The sequence below is a fragment of the Marmota flaviventris genome, chromosome 18, assembly GCF_047511675.1.
Source record: "Marmota flaviventris isolate mMarFla1 chromosome 18, mMarFla1.hap1, whole genome shotgun sequence".
In the NCBI taxonomy this organism is placed as follows: Eukaryota; Metazoa; Chordata; class Mammalia; order Rodentia; family Sciuridae; genus Marmota; species Marmota flaviventris.
Window position 1 is genome coordinate 17002878 of NC_092515.1, and position 23438 is coordinate 17026315.

The 23438-nt window shown below is 41.6% G+C and overlaps 1 non-coding gene across 1 annotated transcript; it reads left to right on the top strand.

Annotated features, from left to right (window-relative positions):
• The first annotated feature begins 1905 nt into the window (after positions 1–1905).
• LOC114097556 (U6 spliceosomal RNA) lies at positions 1906–2012 on the top strand. The gene has a single exon (XR_003583599.1). It is a non-coding gene; the product is annotated as a U6 spliceosomal RNA (small nuclear RNA).
• Positions 2013–23438: the final 21426 nt, after the last annotated feature.

Here is a 23438-nt window from a genome sequence, read left to right on the forward strand (position 1 = left end):
ATGTTCCAGAAACAGAGATTCAGAGGCGCGGATGCTATCATTAGTTTGGCATTTGTTATAGATTTCTGCACATGGTCATGTTAGTTGACACTGCAGTAAAAGTGGTGACCAAGAGAGCTCAGGTCCTGTCTTCAGTGAACTCATATCCAGAAGGGAGAGAGTCACATTTCCAGACAGCCCAGAGCCATCAGGGCTGGGATGGGAAAAGCTCAGGGCAAAATAACAAGGTCGGGGTGACAAAGCACAGGCCAGAGTAGCCCAGGCTCTTATGGGGAAAGCAGAGGGCATGGGGCTCCAGAAGCAAAATCCAGGCTCTTCTCCCCATTCTGAGCCTTGGAGGCTCCCTGGAGTAGGGGACCATCATGCTGAGATGTGAAGGAGAAGTACACATGAGGCAGGGGGGCAGGGGGGCTCCTTATGCTGTGTCCACGCAGCTCGCCTGTGCCTTCCTGCCATGGCACGTACAGCTTGGGGTCCCTGAGTGCCTGGATAGTGGGTCTGCATATGCTGTAACCCCTCATTAGCTCCTGGAAAGGGATTCTGGTGGGATGAATGTTTGGGGGACTCTGCTTAATTGCTGCATTTGCTTAATTGCAACATCTGGAGAAGAGGACAGAAGCAGCGGAAACAGCCGCAGAAGAAAGAATGAGGTTAAACTGCCTGTGAGCTGAGGAGGCCTTGGGGGGGAAGGAGACAGCTCCTATCCGCACACAGCCCAATGCACACATTCCCCAATAGACACAGAAAGCAGGGGACACACCCGTACTCACACATGCACATCATGTACTGAAGCTTGCTGGAACATAGTCATGCAGACACATGGGCTCATGTTCAGACAGAGGGACACGCACATACACAATCTTACACCAGGCATGTATGTAGAAGCAGTCTGCACACATATTCTCTCTGGCACCCCTCCCCTAAGAAACACAGAGGTTCATGTTTACACAGGAAGGGGTACACACACACACACACAGGCATATGCATGTGCACCCAAATCAATGAAATCAGTTAATCCGCCCAAAAGGGTCACTTTATAAAGGGACATAGTCCCCTTCCAAGTCAGGAGGCTGTCAGAGCAAGGAGGGAGGATGTGGTTTTTTCCTATCTCTCACCTAACACCCACCATCTCAAGTTAGTGGGGTTCACTGGAATATTAGCACATGGATCTGGACTGAGGACTAGGAACTCACTTTGAAGATCAGACTCAAAGGTATCTCCACAGGGTGGGATCAAAAGAGGGTGGCACAAAGATTTGTATCCCCATTTCTACCACCACACTAACCACTTTAAGGGGTTCCAGGAAGCACTAACTTCTGCAGGGAATGAAGAAGCCCCCATATATGAGGTTCTGCTTAATAATGCTGGAAGACCTAGTTGCAACTGTCAGGGTCTGCCTTAATGACTTCAGCTACCAACATGGAAGACGACTTCCATAAGCACATGGGAAAAAGTTTACATTTGTGCAAAGAATGGGGGAAAATACCGCTAACTTTTAACTAACAAGCATAGAGATTCTGAGTCATTGAACAGATATTCTATATGAAAGCCTGAATGCCACAGCTGGGGATTAGAAGCTCATTTCACAGACTACTACTGCTCAAGATTTACAGACATCAGGAGCCTAGAGGGGAAGGGTCAGTGTATTAGTTAATGTAATGCCAGCTGCTATAACAAATAACCCCCTTGGATTTCCCTGACTTCATACAATATTTTATTTCTCATTCACAGGTGTCCTAGTTGGTTGGCAGCTGTCCTCCATCTGGTGATTCACATACCAGACTCATTAATCTTGAGACATCATTATTTCCTAAGGCTCAGAGTTATCGAGTTATCAGTTTCTACCTGGCGAAAGGGAGGAGACAGGATGGAGGTGGTTTTCCAACTTCTTAAAAGACTTGTCCAGTGCTTACTTTTGCAGCACATATACTAAAATTGGAATGACACAGAGAAGATTAGCATGGCCCTTGCACAAGGATAACATGCAAACTTATGAAGCGTTCCATATTAAAAAAAAAAAAGACTTGTCCAATAGTGACCTTCAGACATCCTTTATGTTCATATTTTATTAAAGAGAACTAGTCAAACAGTCATCCAGGATACAAAAGGGGCTAAGAATATATTCCCAGGTCAGGCAGTTCCCATCCAGCCACAAAGGGAGTATGGATTATTATGGCACCAGTATTAGCTACCAACACATCCAGAAACTTAGGAACAGGCAGCAGGAAGAAGCTATTGGGTTACCTTCCACCCACTACACCAAATTCTGCTCCAGGAAGAACTTCCCAATCTCCCCCTGACTACCACTCATCTACCATCCCCTGCTTTTTGAGTGAGTGAACACAAATTTGATTACTTTGAGGGCAAAGTGAACCTGGCTTAATCTGATAAGTCTAATGAGGTCAGTGTAGGATGATGATGAGTGACTAGTGCTCTTTTTGAGCCCTCTCTGTGTGTGAGTCTCATGCTGGGAACATGCCCATAAATCAGACACAGTCTTTGCTTTGAATTTGATTCTTCTCATAAGCAGCAAAGAGAACAGATAATTTCTGAACTTGTGTTTGTCACTGTGATATTCCATTAAGAACAAGGAGAGGGACAAGAACACTACCTGCTGGTGTTGATGGTGGTGGTTGTGGATTTCAGGAAAGGGATGGGGCAACTTGTCCAGTGCTCACTTTTGCAGCACATATACTAAAATTGGAATGACACAAAGAAGGAGGTCACCTGGACCAAAAGGGAATAGGCCTTTCTTGGCGAGAACAAAACCTGTGTGTGTCACTGTGCAAATCAGAAACCTAATGACTCCCAATCTGACACAAACCACTACTGATTCAAGAACTAATCAGAAATCTGATCCCTGTGAACAGAAAGCTGTGATGATTCATATGCTAATTATTAATCTGTTTTGATTGTAAACTTTGTCCCAGAGCAGGTCTAAATCATTAATTTGGGGCTGGGATTATGGCTCAGAGGTAGAGCGCTGGCCTAGCATGTGTGAGGCATCGGGTTTGATCCTCAGCACCACATAAAAATAAAGATATTGTGTCCACCTATAACTAAAAAAATAAATATTAAAAAATGTCATTAATTTGTGGAAGACTAGCATGGATAATCACCAACTCTAAGAAGTTCACACGATTAATAGCCATTTTCAGTGGATTCATATGCCAATTACAACCTCAAGATAACAGAATATGATATTCATATTAAAAAAGAACAGACGGAAGCTCAGATTGTCAGGGTTCAAATCCCGGCTCTGCCACTGAACCCTGACAACTCTGGCTGACATTCCCTTCTCTGGGCCTCCACTTCATTCCTGTAAAGAGGTTTGATAATAGCTCAAATGGCGGTTGAGAGGATTAAATAAGCTAATACATGTAAAACACTGGAAGCTGTACTTGGCACAGGAAAAGAGCTTACTCGTCAAGCACTTGCTGTAATAACCACAGTATGCAGCCAACAGTTACTGTCCTGATTTCATTTAATCCTCATAGCAGGCCCTCCTCCAGTTTCATGCTACCACCCTTTCCTGGCATAGGTCTGGGAGCCTCAGTCTCTGGAAAGAGATTCCCAAAGCGACATTCAGCGTTCGCAGCATCGTCCGGCTCCCTCTGCGCACGATTCCTAGACTCCTGGCCAACCGCTCAACGGCCACGTGAGGGCAGCAACACACCGCTCAGTCGCTACGCGCGCGGTGCATTGTGGGGTGCGTAGTCTAGCGGGCAGGTTAAGCGGTGGATACAGCCTGGGAGCGAACTTCACTTCCCAGAATGCCACGCGGCACCCTCTGCCTCACCTTGCTCTGGTCTGGAGGTGGAGGCCTCGCCCCACTAGTGCGGGCTTCCAGAGCGGCGCGGGGGTTTATGGGTTGTGGGGACAGGGCTCCACGCCCCGGGTGCTGCGCAGGCGCGGAAGGTCTGCGGGTCCCACGGGACATTAGGGGATAGATAGTAACGGAACGTGTGGTGTAGGGGCTGTGGCTGTCCATACTGCAGGCAGAGCTGTCAGGAGAGGCTGTGACGGCCCTTATTCCAGCAAAAGAGAGTTCAACACCCTCCACGACTGGCTATATCCCGGAGCTCGCTCAGCCTCTTTCTGGCTTCCCTGCATCCAAACCGTCCTGTCAGCTCTTGAGCATGTTGATGGCTCTTGATAGAAAAAAATTCCCCTTATTTTATTTTTCTTCACAGCCACCTCCTCCCGCCTTTAAAATTTATTGTGGTAATGTTCATCCTTACACAAAAATAGAGTTATATAACGATCCTCCAAGTACCCATCTCCCAGCTTCAATTATTGTCAACATATGGCCAATCTTGTTTTATTTATTCCACCTCCCCCTGAATTAGTTTAAAGCAAATCCCAGACATCCTATGATTTCATCCATAAATAGTATCTCTAAAATACCAGGTTCTTTAAAAACATAACTATAACATCTTTATCACACCTAAAAATTAAGACTAATTCTTTAATAGTATCTAACATCCAACCTGTCTCCAAAATTCCCTGATTGTCTTATAACTTTCTTTTAACTCTTTTTTTTTAAAGAAAACATTTTTAATTAATTAATTTATTTATTTATTATGTGGTGCTGAGGATTGAACCCAGTGCTTCACACATGCTAGGCAAGTGCTCTACCACTGAGCTACAACCCCAGCCCTTCTTTTAACTCTTGACTTGCTCAAATTAGAATCCAAACAAGGTCGACACATTGTATTTGCTGGGTACTTCTTTAACTTTTATTCTATAACTGTTCCCCCTCCTCATTCATCTTACAGTTGGCTTTGACTGGTTGCACCTTTTTGTGTCTGTTAATATGTTTTACTGTCCCCTGTTATGTCTTGCAAACTGGTAGATCTAGAGGCTGGGTCAGATTCAGGTTCAATTTTGGGGTAAGAATACTTCATGGATGATGTTGAATTCTTCCATCAGGAAGGACATAATGTCTGATTGTCTTTTTGTGTGATGTTAATATCTAGGGTTGGTTTTGAGTCTTGTCAGCCTGACCCATCTGTTGCAAAACCACAGCCAAACTTCAGGAAGGAAGTGTCTACATACTCTATCCTTCTCTCTCTGCTTCACAAAAATGAAACCTTTTATTGTGAAAGCTCATTCTTGTTGCTAAATTCAGAGGCAAGTTTCCATCCTCCACTTACTAGTTCTGCAACAATAGCTGACATTCCTGGCCTGCCCAGTGCTGTCCAATATGGTAGCCAGCAGCCACACAGATGGGTTTTGAAGACTTGACTAGTCCTGAAATGTGCTACAAGTATAAAACACAACTGAAATTTCAAAGGTTTAATACAAAATATAGAATGTAAAATGTCTTATCAATAATTTTGTAAAATATTGATAACATGTTGAAATGATAATATTTGGGATAAATTAATAAATATTAGTGATTTATTATTAATTAAATACAAGTATAATATATATTTTTTAATATTTATTTTTTGGTGTAGATGGACACAACACAGTGCCTTTATTTTTATGTAGTGCTGAGGAGCGAACCTGGGTCCCGCCCGTGCTAGGGGAGCGCTCTATCGCTGGGCCACAATCCCAGCCCCAAGTATAATATTTTATTAAAATTACTTTCACCTATTTCTTTTTGAATTTCTTTTGCACGGGGATAGGGATTGAACCCAGGACCTTGGGCATGCTAGACAAGCACTCTATCACTCAGACTTCTTTTGACTTTTTCAATGTAGTTACTAACAACCCCTCCAAACCATTCTTGTGTTAAAGCTCCTTCCTGGTTTCTGTGATGCAGTACCCTCCCAAACCCACCCATTTGTCACCAATTCATTGTGAACTGCTGATCCAAGCACCATTGGGTCCCACCTGGACCACTACACTAGCTTAGAACGTGGTTTCCTTGCCTCTAATCTTGTCTCCTATTGAGAGTCCTCACACCACAGCTAGAAAGATTGTTCAGAAACATAAATCAGATTCCCTCTGTGTAAAGACTTCCAATGGCTTCTTATTGTACTTAGAGTAAAATCCAAACTCCTCCTGAAGTCCCCCGGCCCTCCATCATGTGGCCACCGAAGCCTCCACATCCTCATATTATCCTGCAAGTTCCTTGTTGGTCCTTTCACCCTAACCATACCTTTTTTTTTTTTTTTTTTTTGCACCAGGAATTGAACCCAGAGGTGCTTTACCACATCCCCAGACCTTTTTATTTTTTATTTTTGTTTTCAGACAGGGTCTTGCTAAGTTGCTTAGGGCCTTGCTAAGTTGCTGAGACTGGCTTTGAACTTGAGATCCTCCTGCCTCAGCCTCCTGAGTGACTGGAATTACAGGTGTGCACCATCTTGCCCAGCCATCACGGTAATCTTCTCTCTGTTCCTCACACACTCCCAGTTCTTTTCTGCCTCAGAGGCTTTGTGACGGCCATTCTCTTTTCTGGGAACATTGTTCTCCCAGAACTTTGCAGGGATTTTGGGGTCTCAACTCACATGGCCCAATCTCAAAGCTGCCATTGTGCCACCAACTAAATCTTGACTCCTCTGCAAGTGTGTTGTTCACACATCACCTTTGATTCTCTGCATGGCAGATACCACATGCCCTTCTTCCTCTCCCTCTTCATTTGTTTGTCTCCCCCACTGTAATTCATGCATATAAGGGCAGGTACTTGTCTTACTCATCTCTGGTCTCCAACTCTCCCACGGGGTCTGGACTAGTAGATGCTCCATAAAGGTCTGCTCATTGACCCAGTGAGTGAACTAATTCCTCTGCTCCTCCTCAGTCTCTTTTGAGCCACTATCTACTTTGAAGTCAGAGGACCACTGAAATCCATAGTATTTGACTCTTGGTACATTTCCCACAATGATCCTCACTTCTGACTTTTGCCACACGGGGATATCTGACAATGGGTCTATCTTCCTACTTAGGCTCAGTGGGCTGGAGGCTCTAAACCTGGAGAAGATGCAGAACCACTCCCATATGAGAAGAGAGGGACATTAACACATGGAGGTGGTCATGCAGGGGATGGAGGAGCTGAGGGACCTCTAGGGGAAGGAGAGATCCCTGATACCACCCTTAATTCTTTTCTTTTTTCTTTTTTTGAGAAAAAGGAAAAAGAAGGTTTATTGCTTTGCTAGCAAAGGAGAAACCCAGGGGGCTCTGTTCCAAAGGCTGTGATTCTCCCCATCAGCAGGAACAGGGGACTTTAGAAGAGGTGATTCAAAGGCTACATGCCACAGTTCTCCGTGGGGTTGTAATTCACTCGTTAATTTGGGAGAGTCATTTCTGAGATCTTCTGTTACCATCCCCCAAAGTCTGGATGACTTCCTTCCTTCCTATGGGGGATGTGTACTTAAGGACAGATCAATCTGCCTAAGCTGGAGAAGAAAAGTAATCCTATTTCCCCTGAGATTACCACCCTTAATTCTTATAGGGGCTCTTTAGCTGGATCAAGGAAACAAATTTATACAGGGGCTGATGAATAAGACAAAAGTTTACAAATTTAGTTACATTCGCGTGTACCTGGAGATCTTCAAGACTGTGAAATCCACAGAAATCAACCCATGCAAGATACTCTTGTATTTTTTTAGACGAAGATCAATAAATCTTGAGAGCCGTGACAGGACAAGGGAGGGCAGCTAAAAGATGGGAAACTGTGCGATGCAAATATATGGGAAGAATTTAGTGGAGCCGGGTTTGCAGATCCCTAGTGCCTGGTTCTGAGCTGATAAAAGTCATCTTCAGCAAAGGAGGATTTATGTCATGCCTTTAGGCAGACACAGAAAGGATGGAAAGTCCCTCTGCTTTCTAACCTTCTTCAGCTCAACAATCCTTTGTATTTAAGGGAGAAATATGATGATTTTCTTTGGGCTAAATGGGAATCAGTGAAGCAAGAGGAAGTGAGTAATAGCAGCAAGTTGCTGTCACTGAAGGCTGGAGGGACCAAGAGAGGAGGTGGTATTACCAGAGGTCAGAGAGGAAATCGCCGAATAGAAGCTGGGGACCCAAGGAGATGGTCTGGCTGGTAGGAGCTGGAACTGTGGAGGAGGCACACAGCAGGGAGAAGGGGGGAGAGTGACCCAGCCCCTGGCTTCCACCCTTGTCCCCTCCTGGGCTTCCCAGTGGTTGAAGGTGAATCCAGATGAAGGGGAGGCTGAAACCTGCAGCCAGAGAAGCTGGCGGAAAGGGAAGGGTGGACACAGCCCAGAGCAGCAGTGAATGGGTTCCTCAGTGTGACAGGGATCCCACCACGTCTATTGTCCTGTACCAGGCCCTGATTTGGGTACCCTGTTTGGTCACTTGGGGTTGGGATTGAGTTTCAATGATCTATGGCTGCATAGTAACATCCCTGAATAAAGCAGTTTTAAAACAACCATTTTATTCTTCTTCCAATTTTACGGGTCAGGAATTCAGGAAGGTTTCAGCAGGCTGTCCTTACCCTGGTGTCCCTCTGGGGCTGCAGTCATTTGAAAGCTCAGCTGGGCTGATGTCCAAAGTGGCTCATTCACATGGCTGGCAATGTTGCTGACTGTCAGTCGAGAGCTCAGCTGGGCTGTTGACCAGAACAACCACACATGGCCACTCCAGCCCTGAGAGCCTGTATGGCAGCCGGCTTCTTCCAGAGGAACATCCCTTGGAGCCAGGAATTTAAAGCATGGCCCTTTCTGACACATCCTCAAAAGTCACAGAGCATCACTTCTGTTTCTGTCTGTTGATTGAAATAGTCACAAGCTCACCCAAGATGAGGCTACCTAAATCCCACCTCTACATACATTTCTTCTCTCTCAACTCCATTCTCTTTAGATGACCTTCTCTATTCTGGTGGCCTTGATGACCATCTACATGACTATAATTCTCCATCTATACCCGTTCCTGATGTATAGATTGATTGTAAACTGGACATTTCCCACATCCCCAAAGTTGCTTAGGAACCTCCATATTATGATATTCACACCTGGACTCATAATTCTGATACACAGATGCTGCTGGGATTCACTATCCCCCAAGATGAAAGCCACATTTATTTATGCACCTTTCAGTGGCTCCATTATCCCCCATTCCATGGGCCCTGCTTGGACACCAGCCTCATCTCCCCAACTTGAATTTCAGCAATTCACCCAGACTGAATCAGTGATTTCTCACTGATGAATCTTGACATGCTCTTCTGTTTGAATGAGTAAGTTCTATTCATTCTTAAAACTCAGTGGCCATGATTTGAATATTGTTTATCCCCTCCAAAACTCATATCAAAACTTGATGGCCGTTGTGGCCGTATTGGGAGGCAAGGTTGTTCTTTAAGAGGTGATAAGACAGTTAAGAGGCTGCACACTTGTAATCCCAGGGACTCAGGAGGCTGAGGCAGGAGGATCACAAGTTCAAAACCACCCTTAGCAACTTAGCGAGGTCCTAAGCAACTCAGTAAGATCCTGTCTCATAAATAAAAATATTAAAAAGGGCTAGGGATGTGGCTCAGTGGTTAAGTGCCCTGGGTTCAATTCTTAGTATACAAAAAGGAGGGGAAAAAAGGGACTGTTAAGAGAGATTAGTGACTTTCTCTATAAATGGGCCACAGAACAGGTCGTGAGTGCCTCTTGTGGTTTGCCTTTTGCACGTGTGCCCACTTGCCCTTCAGTTTTCCTGCAGTGGAGGCCCTCACCAGATACCAGCGTACAATCTAGGATTTCCCAGCCTTCAGAACCATGAGCCACAATAACTGATTTCCTTTAAAAGTTACCCAGTCTCAGGTATTCTATTGTAGCAATGGAAAACAGACTGGTGCTTTTGCTTTTGTGTACTCAGGAGCCCTAAGCTCCCTGCTGAGGAGACCACATGGAAAGGCCACCTAAAGTCCACATGGAGAGACCACTTGGAGAAGAACTGAGGAAGCTGAAAAGAGCAAGTATTGATGTCCCTAACATCTGACTCCAGCTTAGGTCTCCCATAGATATTTAAGGTGCTCTTCCTGACGCAACAGACATGGAAGAGAAGAAGTTCTCTTGGCTATTCTAGTTTTAGCCAACATCATGTGGAGCAGAGACAGGCCATTTTTATCCAAATCCTTGAAACACTGGACAGTGTTAACAACAACAACAACAATATGGGTGCTGTTTTAAGCCACTAGTTTGGGGGTATTTTGTTATGTGGCAATAGCTACCTGATACAGGGTGAGTGAACTGTTTCCTGCTTATTCATGGTCCTCACAGAGGAAGGAGAAGAACGTTGTTCCTAACATAAATAGGCTCCCTGCCCAGATTAGGGCTGATATATTATATTCATTCATTTATTCACTTACTCATTCATTCTTTTAAAAAATATTTTTAGTTGTTGATGGACCTTTATTTTATTCATTTATTTATATGCAGTGCTGAGAATCGAACCCAGTGCCTCACACATGCAAGGCAAGTGCTCTACCACTGAGCCACAACCCCAGCCCTTCATTCACTCTTTTACTGAATGTTTATTGACCAGGCACCAGATTCTAGGTTCTGCAGATACACTGGTAACAAGATAGTAAAATCAAGGAGGTCAGTCAGGCACAGCAGCACACATCTGTAGTCCCAGATGTTTGGGATGATGAGGCAGGAGGATCATTTGAGCCCAAGAGTTAGAGGGACAGCCTGGGCAACAGAGCAAGACCCCAGCTCAAAAAAAAAAAAAAAAAAAAGAGCTTGCATAATTTAAATCTGGCTTTAGTGTAAGAACAATCATCTTGGGTAATATAGCAGACCAAATGGAGAAAGCAAAAATGTATTATAGAACAGAAGCATAATATCATACAGTTGGATTTATATCTCAACCATTCGGGGGAAAAATACCAATTTGGAGCTTCATCTTACATGACAAAATGAAAATAAATTCCAGATGGACTAGAGTAAAATGTGGGAAGAATATTACACAATAAAATTCTTGAAGATGGAATAAATATTTAATAACCTCTGTGTATGGAAAGACTTTCTGTACTTTAAAGGAGAAGAACAAATCACTAAGGAAAAAAAAAATTGATGGGTTTGACTGTATTAAGAGTTGAACATTCCAAATATCCAAAAAGCATGATAAAAATTCAACTTAAATGAATAACAAAGAAAAATATATGCAACAAGGATGATAGAAAAATAGTTACTGTTCTAAATGTAATGAAGATATTAATGAATTAATGTGAAAGACCAATGAAATAGGTAATTCACAAAAGAAATGCAAATAACTACCCACAGATCAAAGCCAAGTTTATCTTAATTGGTATTTGAATGATTTGCTACTTGAAATATGGAGACACATCTCTTTCCCTGTCAATCGGCAAAGATGTTTGAATTGTGGTTCCCTGTAGCCCAGAAGAGCTCAGAGGGGCGAGAGACCCCATTCGCCCTGTTCAGAATGCAAATACCAACAACCTTTCTGGAGAAGGACTGGGCAATCCAAGTCCAAAGACGGAAAATGTGCACATCTGTTGATCTAACAATTATACTTTAGGAATTTAATATCTGGAAGTGATCCAGGTAGTGGGTAAAGATTTCAGAACAAGGATTCTGATGCCAGTTTTGAATAATAGCAAAATAAAGTGGGGTGGGAGGGGGACCAAAACAAACTGGTAGTAACCATGCATCTTGCCAACATTTGACAAAGATCCATGGGATATTAATAGGTACTCAAAGATAAAGGCACTCCTAGCTAAATGAAATATGGGGAATGATGGCGTTCATGAAGTTAAATGAGCTGTTTGTCACAGCAAAGTTCATTGACATGCTAGAGTCCATGGCAACCATACAAGAAGGAGCCTCCTAGGCTTTAATTTCTGAATTTATTTGTCAGAGCAACTGCATGAATTAGCTATGGATGGCAAGTGTCACTGCATCCCTTTTGTCTCATTTTTTCAGTCAAATCAGGTTTTAAACCTACCCTGATTCAGTGGGTGGTGTGTTAGCTACCAAACCAGCATTCAAAAACAATTAGAGGAGGAGAAATTTATTTTGTGCTCATGGTTTCACAGGTCTCGGTCCATGGTCAGCCAGCTGCCCTGCTCTAGGCCCAAGATGAGGCAGAACATCCTGGCAGAGACTAGCTGCTTAGCTCATTACCACTGGGAAGCAGAGCAAGAAAGGGGAAGGACCCTGGGGGAAGATGAACACTTCCGGGGCACACCCCCAGGGATCCACTTCCTCCAGCCCTGCCCACCTGCCTGGGGTTACCACCCAGTTAGCCCATTAAACTCCAATGGACTGCATGATTGCCAGGGAGGGTGGGAAATGCAGTCCAGCTATGTGCAAAGGGAAGGACTTTCATGAGCAATTAGCCAGCCTCTGCCACTCATTTTGCAATAGGCTACCCCTGAAAATAGAGGAGTTTTACTTTATATATTTGCTTTCTTGTTTATTGTCTGTCTCTTTCCACTAGGAAATGAGAGCAGTTTTGTTCACCACCACATCCCCATTGCCTCTTACTGGGCCTAGACATAGTAGACCATAAGTAAGTGTTGAATGAAGGAATGAATGAATTAAAAATATAAGTGACTTCATGGGCTGGGACAGTAGCTCAGTGGTAGAGCACTTGCCTAGCACTGTGTGGGTTCAATCCTCAATACCACATATGAATAATTAAAATAAAGGGATATGTCCATCCACAACTTAAAAAAAATATATCAATGACTTCAGAGATGGACAGCTACCATTCCTTCAAGGCTGGTATTCCTAAAGAAATTGAGAAACAAGAGAAGTTGCTGATTATAAATGAAGTGTTAGGAAGAGTAGGTAGGATGTGAAGCCAGCAACAGAACTCAATATAACAGTGGCTTAAAGAGAGTAGAAGTTTTGTTTCTCTCTCACCAGTACACTCTTTTCTGTGGTTTTGCTTTCTACAGTTTCAGTTTCAAAAAGATTAAATGGAAAATTCCAGAAATAAACAATACTTAAGTTGTAAATTGCTCAGCCTTCCAAGTAGCAAGATGAATCCCACACTGTACTACTTTGTCCTACCCAGGATGGGAATCATCCCTTTGCACAATGTATCCACCCTGTATACGCTACCTACCTATTAGATATTTAGTAGCCATTTCAGTTGTCTGATCAACTGGTGCTGTAGTACAATCATTGTGTTCAAATGACAGAGAGAGAGAGAGAGGGGAGAGATTTTCACATTTTTATTACAGTATATAGTTAAAATGGCTTTATTTTATTATTCATTGTTGTTAAACTCTTAGTGCCTAATTTTTAAATTAAACTTTATCATAGGTATATATGTATATATAGGGCCTAGTATTATCCTAGGTTTCAGGTGTTCACAGAGGTCTTGGAAGGTATCCCCCCTAGATAAGGGAAGACTACTGGAGACTACACATAAACAGTCCAGGCCTGGTATGGAGGCTTCATAGGGCCAGAAATGCAGGATGCTTCTACCTTTAGTTCATTTATAATCAGCAACTTCTCTTGTTACTAATTTTCTTTAGAAATATCAGCCTTGAAGAAATGGTAGCTGTCCAACTCTGAAGTCATTGATATATGTTTTTAAGTTGTGGATGGACATAATATCTTTCTTTTGTTTATTTCTTGCCCTCCTGGGAGAGTGCCCAGGCTTGTGTGGTTCAGGATGCTCTTGGTAACACCTGTCCCTATTCCACGCAGTGGGAAGAAGGGGAAAGGAAATAGACTCACTCCACAGTGAGTGAGTCTTTCCAAACACAGATGAGTTGAGAAATGAAATCAGCTTTAATTTATTCTTCCCTAAGGACTTTCAGGGGTTGTCTCTTTGGTTTTTTCCAGGGCAAAGAATCAATGTATAACAGGGAGGTCAGATCACAGGTGAGCAAAGGGAATATAGCTGTTCCTTCCAGGTTAATATGATTTGTGTACAAAAATGGGCAGGATACAAATTTGTATCTATGATATGGTTAGAATTTATAAAAAATATGCCCAGGAAAAGGAGAAGAAATAGAATTAAATATTAATAGACATTGTCTCTGCATGATAGGTAAATATTCTTTTTCTTTCTTGCTTGCTTTTTTTTTTCTTGCGGCACTAGGGATTGAACCCAGGGGTGCTTTACTACTGAGCTACATCGCTGGCCCTGTTTATTTTTTATTGAGACAGGGTCTCACTAAATTGCTAAGGTTGGCCTTGAACTTTCAGTCTTCCTGCCCCAGCCTCCCAAGTTAATGGGATTACAGGCATGCACCACCATGCCCAGCATAAATATAAAGATAAAATCATATTAATTTAAAATATCATTTGATGACTACAGATTCCTAAAGTTAATTAGTCAAAGGTATCAACCTTCTCTATTATAATCAGTGATTTTTGAGGGTCTTCCCTCCCTTGAGGTTATAAATGTATCCTTCTACATTACCTTTAAGAAATTTTTGGCTGGGCATAGTGGCACATGCCTGTAATCCCAGTGACTTGGGAGGCTGAGGCAGAAATATCGCAAGTTCAGCTTCAGCAACTTAGTGAGGCTCTGTCAAAAAATAAAAAATAAAAAGAATTGGAGATGTATCCCAGTGAGACCCTGAGTTCCATCTCTGGTACCAAAAATAAATAAATTAATTAAATAATAAAAAGAAAGAAAAGAGAAATTTTTGGTTTGCTTTTTACATCCTGGTCCATAATCTATCTAGACAGAGTGGATTTTTATGTTTGGAATGAAAGAGGAGTCTAATGTCATTTTTATCCATTTGGATGGCAAACTAGCTTAGCTTCTTTACTAAAAAGAGTGCCTTCCCCACAACTGAGTTTTGTAGTAAAATGTCTATTGCAAATCAGGTGGCCACATATGCATGAGAGTATTTCTTGATTCTGTTCTATTAAAATTCACCAATCACTGTGTTAATTCCTGTAGCTTTATAATAGGTCTTGGTTCCAAGTAGTGAGACCACCTGCCTTGTTTTTCCTTAAGAACATCTTTGTTAGACTTGACTCTTTGTATTTCTATATAAAATTTGGAATCCACATGAAAGTTACAAAGGAAAAAATGTTTTAACTTGGATTATAAATGAATTGAATAAATAAGTAAATTCAGAGGGAAACTGACATCTGATCCAGTAATTTGATATATAACACTATTTTTAGTTAGTATTTAAAAAAAAACTTTAGTAGTTGTAGATGGACAGCATGCCTTTATTTTACTTATTTATTTCTATGTGATGTTGAGGATTTAACCCAGTGCCTCACACATGCTAGACAAGTACTCTGCCTGTCTTTTATAGCTGGGTGTGTGGCTCATGCGTGTAATTCCAGAAATTTGGGAGGCTGGGCAGGAGGATTGCAAGTTTGAGGTCAGCCTCAGCAATTTAACAAGGCCCTAAGCAACTTAGTAAGATACTGTCTCAAAATGAAAAATTAAAAGGGCTGGGAATGTAGCTCAGTGGTAAAGCATCCTGGGTTAAATCTCCAGTTTAAAAAAAAAAAAAAAGTCTTTTGGGTCTTTTATAAGGTTTCTTTGTATAGAGCTTTCACCTAGTTTTATAAAACTTGCTACTAGGTACTTGTCCACTTGTAATAATACAAATGGTTATTTTTCTACTTTTGTTGGGTTTATAAAATTGATTTTCTATCAAGCAATCTAGTTAAAATCTGCCCTGAAGTCTAATAAATGATTCTATAGAGTCTTGTAAATTTTCTGTAACCACAATTGTATCACCTCTTAATAATGATGCTAATAACTTTTATTTTCCTGCTTTACTACCATATAATGTCTCCAAGACAAAATAAACAACTGGCATTTTTGTTGTACTCTGAAGGAAGGGAAGTTTTTGGTACTTAATTACTTTTGTAATTAGATGCTTTAATACTTAACCACAAATCATGCTGGCTATAAGTTTAGGTAATGTTATTCATCAAATTAAAAAATTTACTTCTAGTGGCTGGGGTTGCGGCTCAGTGGTAGAGTGTTCACCTAGCATTCATCAGGCACTGGGTTCAATCCTCAGCACCACATAAAAACAAAATAATGTGTCCACCTAAAAATAAATAAATATTTTTTAAAAAATTTACATCTATTCCTACTATGCTGAGAGTTTTAAACATGAATTGAGGTTAAATTTCATCCAGTATTTTTTTTTTTTTGTATCTGTCGAGGTACCCTATGATTTTCTCCCTAAACTCATAATATGCTGGTTTACATTAATATCTGGTTTTTGAATATTTAACCAATCTTGCATTCTTGCTGTAACTCTAATTTGATTATTATCTATTCAAATATTGCCTGTGCCCCACGCTTTTGGTACCACAATAAAATAAGCTAGAAACTTTCTGTATTTTATCTGGTATTTTTGTCCCTGCCCAATTCTTGATATTTTTTTTTTGACCTACTTTCTTTTTATTCAATTCTGTCTAATCTATGTTAAACGTTATCTCTTTTTTGTATCTCTGTTTGTATATAAAGTATGTTGACACCCAATTCAAGTCTTCATACATTACTTTGTATAATAATGTGCATCACATTATCTTTTGAGTTTTTAATTTTAGCAATTGTATTTTTCAGTTCTGTAATTGCTTTTTGTTTTGTATTCTGTTATGCAATTCTCTGTGTGTGTGTGGAAAGGTGAGGGTTGGGTCAAACCCAGAGCTCTATTGCTGAGCTTAGAACTCAGTCTTTCTCACCTTTTTTTTTGCGGGGCGGGGGTGGGGGTGGGCAGGGGGAGTACTGGGGATTGGACCAGAGGAGTTCTTCCACTGAACCACATCTTCAGCTCCCTTTCTTACTTTATTTTGAGATAGGATCTCCCTAAATTGCCGGGCCTGGCTCACAAATCTGAAAATCTTATCAGGGAACTATAAAAAGTGAAAGTGGAACTGGGCATGCTGGCACATGCTTTTAATGCCAGCTACTCAGGGGATGGAGGCAGGAGATTCACAAGTTTAAGGGCAGATTTGGAAACTTAGTGAGATCCTATCTCAAAGTAAAATAAATAAGTAAAAAGGGTTGGGGGGTGTTATTGAGGTCTTCTGGGTACAATCCCCAGTATCCCCAGAAAAAAAAATTTTTTTGATCTATGTTTTATTTACTTGAAAATCCATACAGCCATATTATAGTTTGTATCTGACAACTCTAGTATATAAGTGTGTGTGGATATGTTCTCGTATTTGTTGATTCTTCTGGTTCTCATTCTGATTTGTAGGAAGACTGTGAAGGACTAATACAATGGTATGTTACTCCAGAAGTGACTTTTTTTTTTTTTTTTTTGCTTCTATCAGTCACCTGGGAACACCATTAATCCAGGATAAGACCTGAGTTTATCTAACTCATTTAGGGGGTACAAAGGTAAGCAGTAAATTCACAGCGGGGCTCAGTGATTTCTGGTTCACTTTTACCTCGAGGGTGAAATATATATACCATATTTGTACCAGGGTACCAGGGATTGAACCCAGAGGCTCTTCATCACTGAGCTATTATTCACTCAGCTGCCATCTTGTTCCCTGCTGCTGGCAATGTCTAATTAATTAATAATAGCTATATCCCCAGTCCTTTTTATTTTGAGACAAGGTCTTGATAAATTGCTTAGAACCTCACTAAATTGCTGAGGCTGGCTTTGAACTTGAGAGTCCTCTTGCCTTGGCCTCCTGAGCCACCACGCCCAGTTGAGGGTGACATCTTTTCAGATGAAGAGCTGGTTTTTGGACTGTCCAGTCTGGGTAGGCCTGAGTCTTTACTGTTGTCCCACTTAGTCCCAAACTGTCATCTGGATTGAAAAATGCAGTCAGTAACGTGGGGGCATTTGAGTTTGGGCTTTTCTCTTGTTTTATTCTGAGTTTAGGACAGTGCTGTAATCACTTGCCCTATTCCTAGTGCTTCACACTTTCCAAAATTTTATCCCATTGTGTTTTCATCCTGCATTTTAAGTTGTGGTTTGTTGGATGGAAGGTGGTTTCTGGATATTTAGAGAATCATTACTAGTAGCAGAAGTCCAGTATGTTTTCCTCCCACAGAATTGGCTTTAGTTGCATGTTTTACCCTGTAAAAAATTCAAACAACAGCTGGGCATGATGGTGCCCGCCTGAAATTCCAGTGGCTCAGGAGGCTGAGATAGGAGGATTGCGAGTTCAAAGGCAGGCTCAGCAAAGGCCAGGCACTAAGCAACTCAGTGAGACCCTGTCTCTAAATTAAATACAAACTAGGGCTGGGGGGTGTGGCTCAGTGATTGAGTGCCCCTGAGTTCAATCCCCAGTACAATAAATAAATAAATAAATAAATAAATAAATAAATGTAAGACATCTACATCTCATCACCTAGAGATACCACTGTGGACCTTCTCTTGACTACACCTTCATATTTTTCTACACAGATTTACAGTTTAACATATGTAAATTTATGTAAATAGCATCCTGTCCAACAAAATGTCATTATATATTTCATTTATTTTCAACCCTGACTTTTAAATTTATTTTTTAATTTAAAAAAAAAATTTATTGTTTTTTCGGTGATACGGGACAGTAGAATCTATTTTGATATCCACCCTGTTTTGTTCTTCCCCATCTCCTACACAGGCCGCCAACATTACCAGCTGAGATGCATCCTAGCTTTCCCCATCATCAAACAAAGGTGTAAATATGCACACACATATTAATAAGGGATTCTTTCTGATTGCTGTTTGGAGTTGTACTCTATTCATTCCTCTATATTTTGCTTTTCTCAGTTAAAATTCCTTTCAATCAGTTTTCAGAGTTCCAATTTATTAGTGACAGCTTCATTTATGATATGAATGAACCACAGTTGAAGAACCCAATTAAGCATTATTGAATTATATTTTAAAAGCCTTCATTTTACAAATAAAGAAAAGCTAGCCATTGTGGTCTAAGTTCACTGCCAGTATCAGAGCCACCTTCTAGCCAAGAGAAGAGACAGAAAAGGAAGGCACAGTCTTCTTTTTTTTTTTTATTAGTTTATTTATTTATTTTAATCAGGTATGTATGACAGCAAAATGCATTCTGATTCATTGTGCACAATTTTTCATTTTCTAGTTGTACATGATGTAGCATCACACCATGACTTTAAGGACACAATCCAGAAGTTTTCTACATCATTTCTGTCACATTCCATTGACTAGAAGACAAAAAGATGCAGATGCTTGCCTCCAAAAGGGCTGAGAAACATCGTCTTAGCTAGGGGACTATACACCCAATCGCAAAATCTATTTCAATAGAAGGAGAGGAAAAAAATATTGTTGGACTGCTAGCTTTCTGTCTTGTACACCTTCTAGCAAGCCAGCATTTGCTAGCACTTTCCAATGAGTCAGGGCGGGAGAAGTCCCGCTGGTCTTTGATATTGCAACTGATAGGAAATAAAGGGATCACGACGCCTCTTTCCTAGTTTCTTTGGTGCTTATACTTTCCATTTCATCAAAACAAAACTTTAAATCTAGGTATAATTTATAAAGGAAAAGTCACCCTTGTAAATGTATAATTCTATGAGTTCTGAGAAATGTATGCCGCCATGTCACCAATATTACAATAAAAATATAGAATTCTAGTGGGATGCAGTGGTGCCCGCCTGCAATACCAGTGGCTCTAGAAGCTGAGGCAGGAGGATCCCGGGTTCAAAGCCAGTCTCAGCAAAAGCGAGGTGCTAAGCAACTCAGTGAGACCCTGTCTCTAAATAAAATACAAAATGGGGCTGGGGATGTGGCTCAGTGGTTGAGTGAAATGCAATTCCCAGTACCAAAAAAAAAAAAAAAAAAGTTGAATTCTAGCACCTTAAAAGTTCCTTCTTTTCCTTTGGTAATCAATTGTTTCTTCTACGCCTAGAGATACTCTGGCAACCGCTGATCTGATTTCTGTCCCTGTAGTGTTGGCTTTCTAGAATATCATGCAAAGGGGATCTTATAGTATGTGCCCTTTTGAATTGGGATTTTCACTTATCGTCGTGCTACGGATTGGTCTTGGTCATTGCGTGTATCAGTTCATTCCTTTTTGATTGCTGCTGTCAAGTATCAATAGCCCACTTTTTAAAATTGCTGAACAGTATTCTGTTGGGTGGATGTACCAGTCTCTTTAGTCATTCATCCACCGAAGAACATTTGGGTTGTTTCCAGTTTGAGGCAATTATGAATAAAGGCGCCATTCTCATATTGTTCTGTTTTTTTGTGTGAACTTGAGTTTTCACTTCTCTTGGGTAAATACCTTGGAAGGGGATTGTTGGGTCACATGGTAAATGCATATTTAACTTTATGAGGAACTGCCGGACTATTTTCCCAAGTGTCTAAGACGCATAACAAAGGTCTTAGCAGAAAATCCAGGGTGGTATTAGCAGAGAAACTGTGGGGTTTGTACTCCATGACAGCAAGATGTGTAGCTCAGGACTGATTCTCTGACCTTCCTAGAGATTCACCAGGCTCCCTGATGTCCTTGAACATATCCTCTTTTCTGCTTAAACTAGTTGAAGTGTCTTTTATTGCATGCAATTAAGCACGCTGATTGCATGTGAGTCAGATGTAAAGTCTGTCTTATTGGTCGGAGCCAAGAAACGAGCACATGCAGTTTCCACTTCCAAAGCGTAGAAACAGCAGGCTCTTTGAGAAGGAGGTAGAAATAGGGAGATATCAGGGGCATCAGTTGTCCTGAGGACCCAGTGTCTCTCCTTCCTTCTAGGAATGACACTTCTTTTGTCCTTGTGTGGATTGTCCCTGAACCAGATAGTGAAAAGAAGATTCATATGCAGGTCATTTACTCTGGAGGTACCAAGAAGATGTGTGAGGAGTAGGAAAGGGTCACAGGGAAGGGTGAATGAAGGGTGTGTTATCTACAGCGATTGGGGCTTAATCTTGCTGGGGATTTTTGGGAGCCAGTGCAGACTATGTGTCATAGAGTTGTCCCAACCAAGGGGTGAAGGAACTGGGGACATCTATCAAGCATCTCGCATCAGTTGCTAGTTAAGAGCTTCTTTCAGGAGCTTTAATTCTTTGGTCCTTCCAGTCTGCCCCGCTCTTGGGCAGGGTGGGTGCCAATGTCAGATAGTCACAGTCCAGACAGTTGGAAGCCCAGTGGTGTGCTTGGAAACAGTAAGTGTGGAGGGATGTGGGTGAGTACCAACAGCGTCTCTCTGAGACTACTGCTTCCTCCATCCATCTTGGTGTCCTTATGGATCATGTCATCTTATAGATTTTGATTCCCCAATGCCAGCCACAGATGATTAGTTTGGGGGGTCATCAGGTTATGAGCCAGTTATGACCTCTTAACTCAGCTAGTTCAAGCAGGGATAGCTTTGCCTGTATTAAAAAGTCTCTGAGGGGCTGGGGTGGTGGCTCAGTGGTAAAGCACTTGCCTAGAATGTGTGAGGCACTGGGTTCGATTCTCAGCACCACATATAAATAAATAATAGGTTCATTGACAACTAAAAAAATATTTTAAAAAATCTCCAAGATGGGGCTGGGGTTGTGGCTCAATGGCAGAGAGCTTGCCTGGCATGTGAGGGACCCTGGGTTCAATCCTTAGCACCACATAAAAATAAATAAACAAAATAAAGATATTGTTTCCACAATATCCACAATGTTTTTTGTATAACTAAAAAAAATTTTTTAAAATCTCCAAGATAACAATGCTGTTTCCAATGTCCATGGCTTTGTAACAGACCCCTCATTTCCTAAATGTACTGGCTTAAAACAAAGATTTATAATTTCCTATGATTCTGTGAATTGATTCTTCTCCATGTGGTATTGCCTGGGCCACTCACGTGGCTGCATTTGGCTGGTGTCTGGGATGGTGTGGAACATCCAAGATGATGCCTGTCACCTGTCTAGGGATTTGGTGCTGGCTGTTGGCTGGGGTTCTTTGATTCTCCTCTGTGAGGCCTCTCTTTCCACATAGTGTCTCCTCCTCTAGGGCCTCTTTGTGGGGCCTCACTCTCCAGGTAGACACTGGACTTCCTTACAGCATGGCAGCCAAGTTACAAAAGCATAAGCTGTTCTCACAGGCTTCATAAGGCCCAGCCTTAGGACTGGCAGAGCATCACTTCCACTGTGTTCTTGGCCAAAGCAAGTCACAAGGCCAGCTCAGATCCTGAGGGGAGGAAAAATAGATTGTCTACCTCCTGATGAGAAGGACAACATGTGCGTTTTGGGAGAGAGGGGTTCTTGGTGACCATCTTTGGAGACCACCTGCCACAAAAGGCTTAAACAAGGTAGAAGTTACTAGTCTAGGGTTGGTGTGGCCCCTCCAAGACGAAGGGCCTGCAGAACGTTTTGTCTTGTTTCTCTCTCATTCTATGGAGCTGCTCTCATCTGTTTGTTCCAAGAGGACCCCTCACATATTCAGATTTCTGCAAGTGGAAAAATCAAAGACGAGGAGTTAATGTACACCCTTTCACAAAGATATGACCTACAAATGACTTACCTCACTTCGCACACTGTCTGTCAACCAGAGTGAAACCATGAGATCACTCTAGATACAAATGAAGTTGGGAGATATAGCCTTGTCTAGTGGCCTAAGTCCTGATAAAAATTCCATGGCAGAAGAAGCAAGAGGATATTGGAGGAAAACTAGCATATTTTTTTTTATTTTCAATTTTTATTGTAGTAAAATACACATAACATATAATTTTCCATCTTAACCAATAAGCATTCATTATGGAGGTATTTAATGTATTTCCAGTATTATACAACATCACCACCAGCCATCTCCGTAATTCTTTTCATCTTCTTAAACTGAAACTCTATACCCATTGCTATGGTTTGAATATGTCCCCGAAGTTCATGCGTTGGAAATTGAATCCCTAATGCAAGAATATTGAGAGGTTCAACCTATAAGAGATGATTAGTGGCTAGGTGCGGTGGTGCACACCTGTAATCCCAGCAGCTCAGGAGGCTGAGGCAGGAGGTTTGGGGTTTCAAAGCGAAACTCAGCAATTTAACAAATCCCTAGGCAACTCAGTGAGACCCTGTCTCTAAAATAAATTATATTTAAAAAGAGGGGCGGGGATGTGGCTCAGTGGTAAAGCACCCTTGGGCTCAATCCCTGGTACAATAAATAAATGAAAAAACAAAACAAAATAAACAAAAATAGGAGAGAGGGAGAGAGAGAGAGAGAGAGAGAGAGAGAGAGAGAGAGAGAGAGAGAGAGAAAGGATTAATGGTTTATTGCAGTTCTCTCAGAAGTGAGTCTGTTATTACAACAACAGTTTTGTTATAAAAGTAAATTATGGGCTGGGGACATACATGGCTCAGTGGTAGAGCACTTTCCTGACATGCAGGAGGCCCTGGGTTCAATCCGTAGAACTACAAACAAAACAAAGTAAATTAGGTCCTCTCCTGCATGTTCTTTCTCTCTCAAATGTCATGCCCTTCTGTCTCCCGGCACGGGATAATGCACAAGAAGTCCTCCGCCTGATGCGGGACCCTTGAACTTGAACTCTCCAGCCTCCAGAACAGTAGAAAATAAATCTCTTTTCTTTATAAATTTCATCAGGTATTCTGTTATAGCGTCCCAAAGTGGACTAAGACACCTATTAAACACTGATTCCTCCAGGTGCAGTGGTGTGCACCTGTAATCCCATCTACA